Source organism: Schistocerca americana, chromosome 10 (assembly GCF_021461395.2).
Source record: "Schistocerca americana isolate TAMUIC-IGC-003095 chromosome 10, iqSchAmer2.1, whole genome shotgun sequence".
In the NCBI taxonomy this organism is placed as follows: Eukaryota; Metazoa; Arthropoda; class Insecta; order Orthoptera; family Acrididae; genus Schistocerca; species Schistocerca americana.
In genome coordinates this window covers 94,970,443-94,980,436 of record NC_060128.1, presented here as the reverse complement: position 1 = coordinate 94,980,436, position 9,994 = coordinate 94,970,443, and the positions used below count along the sequence as shown (strand labels likewise).

The 9,994-nt window shown below is 39.3% G+C and overlaps 1 non-coding gene across 1 annotated transcript; it reads left to right on the top strand.

The window, feature by feature from the left end:
• Window positions 1-9,564: 9,564 nt before the first annotated feature.
• On the top strand, window positions 9,565-9,635 carry Trnag-gcc. Its single transcript has one exon. It is a non-coding gene; the product is annotated as a tRNA-Gly (tRNA).
• Window positions 9,636-9,994: the final 359 nt, after the last annotated feature.

Genomic DNA, 9,994 nt, shown 5'->3' with positions numbered 1-9,994 from the left:
CTCTTCTTACTTTCTGTGGTTGTTAAGAAAAATTGAAAATAAATCCTGCACCATGCAAGACACTGTTTCATTATTTTCACATTACCCAAACACATTGCTAGCTTCAGTGGGGGCTTATTACTCTTTCTGAACATTGCTATGAAACAGTGACTTCTTGTGGAGTTTTAGGAATTTCAGCTTTAAGCTGTTTACATATATAGAGGACTTAGATTTTACTTTAGTTTACATATGTAGCAAAAGACATATGAAGGCCTTATTTCAATAGTGGTATTTTGAGATAATGTGCCCTAAATATAACTGAGTGATGACAGTACAAAGAAACAGTAACCCCCAGAAACAAGTGATGGACTGTAATGTTTCAGGTATCCCAGCCCAAAATTGGAGGTCTATCATTATTGAAATAAGGCCTTCACATATATAGGTAAAGCCAGTAACTGTTGCATGTTTACACTACACTGAAAATTAGGTCTAGAGTATTAATTTGGAAATTAAAGATATACAGTTGTTCATACCTTACATGACTCTCTCAACAAGTTTGTCCTTGTAGTTTTATATCTACCACACATTCTACAGTTTGTCATGTGCAAACAGCAAAACTTTTGTGTTTTTCACCCATTTTAGACAGAATGGTGTTATATTGTAACATATTACTATTTAGTATGGTGCATGTTGTTTCTGATGCTGTAGTAGTGATTTCTTTGCGTACATAATGAGACAAAAAGGAAGCAACTAAAAGGGAATACCACTGAAATAAAAGAAATATAAGAAACTGGCAGCAAAAGAAAGAGTTTGGAAAAGGATGGTAATTGGGGGTAAAAGGATGCTGTATGGAATTACAAGGAGTAAGAGGAAGGAAAACATGAACTCAAAACTAGTGAAAAGGGAAAGTGGAGTGCCTATAACAAACCAGAGGGGGATAAGGAAAAGATGGAAAGAGCACTACTAAATGTAAAAAATATCAATGAAAGGGGAAGAGGAGTATGGTGGACACATATGGGCCTGTAAAAAGAGAAAGATATTACAGTGATAGAAGTGGAACTAACAGTTGTTGGAATGGAAGCAGAAAAGGCGGCAGCTGGAATAGATGAAATATGTGTAGAGATAGATTGCTAACATGCAAATGGACTCAGAAATGTGTGCCTGGGGAAAACAGAATTGCAATAATAATTCCAGTGTTCAAAAAGACATACGGAAAAGTATGTGAAAACTATCAAGGGATCGTGCTTATATCACAAGAAGCAAAAATAATGGAGAGGACATTGGAAAGACGATTAAAGGAAAAAGTGGAAGGGCACTTGAAAGAGGCTCATTGTGGATTTCAACATGGTAGACCAGCAGTGGACACAATCTTTAGTATGAGACATTTGATGAAAAGACATTAGGAGTATGGGAAAGATCTGGTGATGACTTTTCTTGACCTAGTGAAGGCATACAATAGTGTCTCCAGAGAAAAGGTACTGGAAGCCTTGGAGAGAGAGAGAGAGAGAGAGAGAGTTGGAAAACAAATAGTTCAAATTCTTCAAGTGATGTATGATGAAAGCTTCAGCTCTGCCCACACTCAAGTTGGAAGGGCTGATGGATTTTGGAATGTTAGAGGGTGAGGCAAGGAAGTGTGGTGTCACCATTATTATTTACAGGGCAGTGGATGAAATTGTGAGAGACACAGAAGTGGCTCATAGAGGAAGTGCGATTAAGTTATTGATATTTGCCAATGAAATTGTGTGGTGGGCAACAAACAGAAAGTATGTACAAGAACAACAAGACATCTTAAATGGAAAAAAAAGTGGGATGAAATGCACTGTGGAGAAAATCAAGACTATGGTGATAACTATAGGAGGTAAATATCAAATTAATATCAAAGAAGACATATTGAAATTGTGGGTAACAGTAAGTACCTAAGTAGCATGATAAAGAATGGAGGTATGGAGGAAGAAATCAGCAAAATGGTTCAACAGAGCACTGCATTTTACAAGTGTATGAAGGCTGAGTCTGAGGAAGAAAAGTGCCAATGAAGTGTAAGCAAGTGCTGTACAAGAGATACTTTACACCCATATTGACATACGCAATGGAGACCTGGACAATGACAAGAAGACAAGAGTAGAATCCAAGCCAGTGAAACGTAACTTCTACTAATTATGTAATGGAAAACGAGTTGAGATAAGAAATGAGGATGTTAGGGAGGAAACTGGAGTAAATGATAGTGTTTAGAATAATAGATTAAAATGGTTTGGATATTTAAAGACAACATTAAGATGGAAGAATACTAAAATGAATGATGGAGGCCTAGTTTCAGGAGAAGAAGACCCCGAGCTAGATGACTTGACACAATCAACACTTGTTTAAGAAGAATAAATCTGGACTGGAACAAAACAGTTATATTATTATGAATTATCAGCTTTGACCACCGACATGATGTTAACTATCTGAGTCCCAAGAATGTTTTAAATTTTTTCTCCAAATTGACCTTAATCATCATAGTAAGCAACGAATACAAGGAGTAACCGACAAATAGTATATAATCACTTGTTTTAAAGTTTTTGTTTCACTTTGGGAAATACAGTTTTCAACTACCCATCATTTCGTGACGTATATTTGAAAGCAATTTTGCATTTTCCTAGATACAATTCCACATTTTGAAACTTCCATGAACTTGTGATGCCTAAAATAAATTATAGTCCTAAATAACAAGCAAAAAGGGTCTTTAAATTTAATAAACTCATATCAAAAATACATTCTGCTCCAGTTGTTTCATTTCAAAACCACTCATAAAAGCGGTAAAACAAACTCAAATTTATGTTACAGTAGTTTTTGATATACTTATTTTCACTGTCAGTGATATCTTCAGTATGATCACTATAAAAAAACCACATGACAAAATCTCATACAGTTGTGTTGCACAATCTCCACACCAGCTGTTGCTTTGAATGCCGTAAGTGATTGTTACAACATACTACATTTGTAGACATACCTCTCTGTCCCATTTCATGTCTCTGTCTTGCAATATCAAATGGTTCAAATGGCTCTGAGCACTATGGGACTTAACATCTGTGGTCATCAGTCCCAGAACTACTTAAACCTAACTAACCTAAGGACATCACACACATCCATGCCCGAGGCAAGATTTGAACCTGCGACCGTAGCAGTCGCGCGGTTCCGGACTGAGTGCCTAGATCTTGCAATATCGTTGGTGGTTTCATGAGAAATACATTTGTCCTTAAAAAATTAATGAAAATGGTGGTTTCAGGTAGGAACCACGGATACTCAAGAGTAAGGCTATGGTGTCACCTTTGAGTGTGTATATTCACTGTTTTGTTTTTAGTTGGGGAAGCCAAAAATGCGGAAGGAAAAAAAAAGGTTGTGCTGACAGATTGATCTACACTTTTTCCTGAGGTCTAGGTTAGGGTGGAATGTGAGAATCTGGTTGTGAGTTGGTGAAGATAACGAATGGAGAGTAAAAAAGTGAGATTATGCTGACAGACTGACATGTAACTTAAACTGCTTGAAAAATCCTCACTGATATCACATATACTCACCATATTGTTGCAGTGTTTGTTGCATGTTTCCTATGTCACTACCCAAAGCTGATAACTTGTATCAGATGCTCCTCTTGATTCCAGTGGCAAAAAGACAGCGGGAAGTGGATAAGTATCACAAAAATCCCAACCCAGTTTGATATTGCATGAAAGGGAAATGATATATCTACCTCAAGAAACGTGTTCCTGGAAGAACAAAGCTAAAACACAATACCGTGCTCATAATAGCAGAACATTTGTATGTACATGAATGTTTAACGATGAACTGTAAGCTGAACAAAATATAGATACTTGAAAGACGGATTACTGGAAAAATAAATGATGCAATACAAACTACTGATGCTTGGAAAATGAGATTTGTCAAAATGTACAAAAGGTATCAAAAGTGGTGGCAAAACAAAGATTAATCATCTTCAGACATTCCTACAGAATCAATGGTAACAGGCTAGCAAAACAAATGTGTGTGTATTTATGGAAAAAGAAGTCAACAACAGCATGGATTACAGAAATAAGTTGGGTTCTAGAAAGAAACTTCATCAAAGAATAAGAAATAACAGAAAGAACAGTTTTGAACTGAAATGCTAAATTTATAAGGCTATCAAGGCTGAATAAGTGGGAAATAAGGAACAATAGGGATGGAAGAAAAGAAAAGCCAACACAGCAAGAAGATGGAGTATTCAAAAAACACAGAATGACAAAGAAAGAAGAGAAATTGAAGTTACGTGATCCTAGTTTGTCAATACAAAGATAAGATGAAAGAAGAATACTGATATCAGCCACATAGAGAAATGAAATATTTCAAAGGCAAGTGAAAATTTGTGCCGACAGGGGCTCAACCCAGATTTCCTAGTTTATGTGAGTGGTTACCTTAACCACTTCAATTATCTGAGCACACTTCATGTCTGACCCAAATTTCCAACTTGTCACACACTACTTCTGTAGGGCCTCCTGAATATTTTCTCCATTCGACATAAAAGTTTTCTGGGTATGGTACCTCGTCATGATGTATAAAACTACTGCTGCTGTAGGAAAACCAACATTTCGGTCACGGTTGCAGCGGCCTTCTCCTGGTGGTAATGGTCACTTCTGGGTCTAATGGTGACCATTAGACCCAGAAGAAGGCCACTGCAACCGTGGCTGAAACGTTGGTTTTCCTTCAGCAGCAGTAGTGTTATACATCATGACGCGGTACCATACCCAGAAAACTTTCATGTCAAATGACTATGGCCACGGAAGTCTATACAATTATATTTTCTCCATTGCTTGCAGCGTCTTGCACAATTTCCACAAGAGGTCCAAAAGAAATACTGATGTCAGTCACATGGGGGCATTGAAATATTTAATGGCAACAAGTGAAAATTGTCCAAAAGAACAAACCACACATGTAATAGTAATATCCTTGCCTCTATGGCATTTCACAATATCTTCAGTGTGGATGCACCCAAGGACTGACCTAGGAATTGTGCAAGATGCTGCGAGCAATGAGGAAAATGGACAGGGGGCCCTACAGAAGCAGTGTGCAACAACTAGGGAATTTGAGTCAGATACGTAGCAAGCTCAGACAGGCGAAGTGGTTAAGGCAACCGCTCACATAGAGTTGGAATTCCAGGTTCAATTAGCACCGAGCGAGGTGGCACAGTGGTTAGCACATTGGACTCGCATTCGGGAGGACGACGGTTCAATCCCGTCTCCGGCCATCCTGATTTAGGTTTTCCATGATTTCCCTAAATCACTTCAGGTAAATGCCGGAATGGTTCCTTTGAAAGGGCACGGCCGATTTCCTTCCCCATCCTTCCCTCACCCAAGCTTACGCTCCGTCTCTAATAACCTCGTTGTCGACGGGACATTAAACACTCATCCCTCCCTCCCTCCCAGGTTCAATTCCCAGTCAAGTACAAATTTTCACATGTTACCACTGAATTATTTCAGTGGCCTCATGTGGTTGATGTCAGTACTTCTCTTTCATCATGTATACATCAGCTGCGGAGTCGTGACAGTGTCACGTGTTCAAAAGAACAGACACCTCACATATAACGGTAATAAAGATAAGATAATGAGAATATTATATTCTGAGGAAAAGGTGATATTTATGGCTGTCCATCTTATTGTATGGACGAGGGACTTCAGCTGATGTTATATAAGAGAAAAAGTACCACCACAGCTGTATCTTGATAATGTCTTTCTTCTATCACATGACTAGTTGTAGCGGTACATTACTGTCATGCTCAGGGCCCACCACTGCCAAAAGAGTATTTGCCTTCCTTGGCGCATTTTCTGTGGGATTCTTGTTACTAGCCCACATGCACTAGTAACAAGGGTCCCACAGAAAATGCGTCAAGGAAGGCAAATACTCTTTTGGCAGTGGTGGGAGCGGAGGATGGTGGCAATGTGCTGCTGAAACTAGTCGTGTGATGGAAGAAAGACACTCTCAAGATTCACTGTCATTAAATAATTCACTGTCATTAAACTTTGAGAAGATCCACCATATGCAGTTCAGAACATGTAAGAGATTTCCTTCCAGCAAGTGTATAACATATGAAGACACGCAGATTGAAGAGGTTGACACTGTTAAATTTCTGGGATTACAACTCAATAATAAATTCAGTTGGGAAGGGCATACCACAGAATTGCTTAAGCGCCTAAACAAGTGTGTATTTGCAGTGAGAATGATGTCAGTTGTAGGAGATATAAATATAAAAGAACTTTCATTCTGTTATATCATATGGGATCATATTCTAGGGCAACTCATCAAACCAAGAAAAAGTTTTTAGGGTGCAAAAGAGTGTGATGCAAATCATTTGTGGTGTAAATTCAAGAACATCATGTAGAAACATGTTCAAGGAACTTCGTATTTTAACCACTGCTTCTCAGTATATTTAGTCCTTAATGAAATTTGTTGGAAGTAATACATCTCTATTTCCAACCAATAGCTCAGTACATAGTATCAATACTAGGAATAAGAACAATCTACATAAAGACCTAAAATCATTTACTTTGGTCCAAAAAGAGGTCCAATATTCAGGAACACACATTTTCAATAAATTCCCAGCAACCATTAAAAACTTGGTTTCAGATAAAGCACAGTTTGAACAGAGTTTGGAAGACTTTTTGATAGGCAACTCCTCCTACTCTATAGATGAATATCTTAACAGAATTTTAAGCCAGCTTAAGTAAAAATGTCAGTCAGATTTCAGTTTTGACAGCACTTGGTCACAACAGTCAAGATTAGGTATTTTGTGTGTGATAAATTTTTGAGGAAACTTTTCATTCAGCAGAGCAATCATTTCACAGGTCGTGTGACATGTTGCACCATATGGCTGAAACCAAAAATCTTCATTTTCATTAATAAGAGGGAAAACCAGTCCGAAAGCATGTTCTGGTAATGGTCGCCATTTGCAGTGATGGCAGCTTTCTCAGCATTTTCAAAAAAGTATGGGCCGATTGCTTCTCTTGCCCAGAACTAACACCATACAGTCATGATGCACTGTGGATGCATCTCATCTTCCACAGTCACTTGCAGATTTTCGTGACCCCCCAAATTCTACAATTCTGCTTACTCACGTACCCACTGAGGTGGAAGTGCACCTCATCTGAGAAAATTATTCTTTTTGTGAAGTTCTCGTTCTCCACTTCTCAAGTGAAGACCCACTGAGCAGATCGATGTCTCGTTCCATGATCTGCAGGATTCAACTCGTGTGTAAGCTGAATCTTATACGCATGCATTTTCGGGTCTTTTGAATGGATTTCATGCAGTGAACTTGATGATTGTTGAGCTTGCTGGCGAACCGATTTTCTGGGGCTTACAATCACATTGTCACACATAACAGCAATGTTTTCTTGTTTTTGAACAGAATGTGATCATCCTGTTTTCTTAATGTTAGAAACAGAACGTGCAGTCTCAGAGTTCTGGACCAACTTTTGAACTGACTATTTGGTTGGAGCAGCATTATGTCCAAATGTCACACGTAATTCACAATTGTTCCCATGAGACTTTCACTGTTTTTGTGATAACTTTTTATCACTTGGATATGTCGCTCAGCTGTCATCCACTCCATGGCAAAAATAATCATCAAACAACAATGCTCACCACACCAAAGCTATCAGGCTACTAATGGGAAAGATCGCAGATAACAAACATGATAAAGCCATGACAAAATGGTGCAAAGTTCATGTTACTTTCTGGGCACCTGTTGCTTTATGCCACAATCTCTCCTCCCCTTGCTGTGTAAATACTGCAACTAGAAATTTTCCAGCACAAGGATTCGAACTGGCTCATCTCCTATATAAAGACACCCATAGTACAGAAATTACAAACTGTTAAAATACAGAGCTATTACATTTCAGATATCACAAGTTGCTCCAGTCTTGGTGGTACTGAGTCAAGAGAGGAATGCTTCTCTGTGGCTAGACAGTGGAACTTTTGGAGGTGGGGGTTGGGGTGACTAGAGAGATAAGGCACTGGAGATCTGTTTCTGTACAAGATTGGCAGAGTAATTATGGTCTATGAAGACCTCAGTAAGAAGTCAGTATATTTCAAGAGGGACTGCTCGTCACTACAGTTGTGGCGGCCACAGGTGGCTAGGCTGTATGGAAAGGACTTCTTGTTATGAAATGGGTGGCTGCTGTCAAAGTGGAGGTATTTGTGGTGGTTGGTAGGTTTGATATGGACAGAGGTGCTGATGTAGCTGTCTTTGAGGCTTGAGGAGGACCAGGTGAAGCGAATGAGGGAGAAGGTGTTGAGGTCTGGAGGAATTTGGACAGGGTGTCATCCTTGATCCAGATCACAAAGATATCATTGGTGAATCTGAACAAGGGGGGGGGGGGGCTTGCGATTGTGACTGGTTAGATAAAGGATTCCTCTAGATGGCCCATGAATAGGTTAGCATAGGATAGTGCATTGCGTGTACCCGTTGCTATATCCCAGATTTGTTTGTAGGAGATGCCTTCAAAGGAGAAGTCATATTGGGTGTGGATGTAGTTGGTCATGGTGACCATGAAGCAGATTGTAGTCCTGGAATCTGTCAGGGAAGGTAGTGTTCAATAGCGTCAAGGCCACGGGCATTAAGGATGTTAGTGTAAAGGGACGTTGCATGAATAGTGACGAGCAGGGCATCGCATGGTAAAAGAACAGGAATTGAGGGGAGTCGGTGGAGGGAATGATTGGTATCTTTATATAGGCGGGTAAGTTGCGGGTAATAGGTTTAAGGTATTGGTCGTTATTCCAGCCTGGATTTTCCGTTGTTTGCAAAATGCCTTTCTTTTTTATTAGTTTAGTAAATGGCTCGAGTGTGACCTTGCAGTCCCTCCCTCCACCCCTCAAATCTTGATGTGTTGACAGAATGATGTGCTGCGGAGCCCGCAGTCAACGAATGTGAATGCCAAACAGATTTTGTGGTAACATATTGATCTTTAACGTAGCTTAATGTTTACGTTCGCGCCATATTTAAGCGCACTTTGCAGTATTTGACGCACTTTTCTTTATAAAAACTAAAATTGTTAGGTAATGAGAGTAAACGTATATCAGGCCCTATATGTTAGACGAGTACTTGGAGACATATAGAGTACGCAGTATGAATAAACTACGAAAAATGCAATGTGGGGTTCACAACGTAGCTTTTATCCAGTGAACTGTATCAACATTTAAATTGAAGTGCAGTATTGAGTAATTAAATATAACACCTGTTGTGTCTCAAATCTGTCAGGTCAAGTACGGTAGGTACAGTTTTACTCGCACTTTATTACAACATGAAAATAATTCCGAATGACAATAATACTGTGTTTGTATCGATGGAATATATTTTCACGCTTTGGGAAAGGTAATTACCGCCTTAGTATCATCATCATCATCATCGTTTTCGGCTATTTTCTGCTATATTAGCAAGTCCTTTGCCTCTTCATTTTCTTGCTATCCATTGCTTCCTTCTTAAGGCTGCAGTATGTTGTACCGGCCTCTGATCACCACCTTATTGTATTATTTCTTATATAAAAGGACGTTTGAATAAGTTGCACAATCACCTGCCGCAATTTGTAGGCATCGGTGGTTCAGTGGTAGAATGCTCGCCTGCCACGCGGGCGGCCCGGGTTCGATTCCCGGCCGATGCAAAATTTTTTCCAATTAAATTGATGCGTATTTTCGAAGTAGTACCTACATAACTAACAATAACCAAACAAATCCGTTGTAAGTTGTTGCCTAGAGAATACATTACTTCAGTCAGTATCTATGGATCCTGTTGCGAGAATTTTCTGTGTGCACTCATCAATCCTTAAAGCCATGGATACTGGCATTCTAGTAGATTTCCAAAAAGCATTGGAGTCAGTACCACACTTACGCCACTTACCAAACGTAAGATGATAAGGGGTATCAAGCGAAATTTGTACCCTGATTGGGGAAGTCTCGGCAGGTAGGAAGCAGCATGTTATCTTGGATTTAGAGCCGGACACAGATGTAGAAGTAATTTAAG